Source organism: Sinocyclocheilus grahami, unplaced genomic scaffold (assembly GCF_001515645.1).
Source record: "Sinocyclocheilus grahami isolate Dianchi unplaced genomic scaffold, SAMN03320097.WGS_v1.1 scaffold68.1, whole genome shotgun sequence".
Lineage (NCBI taxonomy): Eukaryota > Metazoa > Chordata > Actinopteri > Cypriniformes > Cyprinidae > Sinocyclocheilus > Sinocyclocheilus grahami.
This window is the reverse complement of record NW_015505247.1, coordinates 451160-451588: the sequence shown is the minus strand read 5'-3', so window position 1 is coordinate 451588 and position 429 is coordinate 451160. Positions and strand designations below refer to the sequence as shown.

General features: G+C 34.5%; 1 pseudogene; it reads left to right on the top strand.

Moving 5' to 3' along the window:
• The window catches only part of LOC107585237 (methionine aminopeptidase 1-like), a 15457-nt pseudogene that overhangs the window by 3191 nt on the left and 11837 nt on the right, over window positions 1-429 (top strand).

Sequence of the window (429 nt, the reverse complement as noted above, 5' to 3'; positions counted from 1 at the left end):
TTAGTTAGCTAGTTAGTTGGGTAAGCTTCATGACTAAAATGTTTCATATGGTGTTACATCTGTGGCCCTGGAAAGTATTTGGACACATAATCCACTCTTACGGTTACTGTATGATTTTAACAAGCCCTTTTCAATTAGGACTACTTTTAACTTGAGGGGGTTTGGTCATTTGTTTGTAAAAAGGTGTTTTTTACAACTGTGTTTGTGGAATGATATGAAATGCATACATGTTTAAGTGTCCAAATACTTTTCAGGGGCCCTTAAACAATATTCATGATGGAAGGATATTTCAAATGATAATACAGTAGGTGTCTTTGTATAGAAGAGAGATTACACAAACACCTTTTTTCTTATAGTATAGAAGCAGCTCTCATGAATCACTGTTTTGTGAATAAATACTCTTTTGTCCTTCATTAACGGATGCTGCAG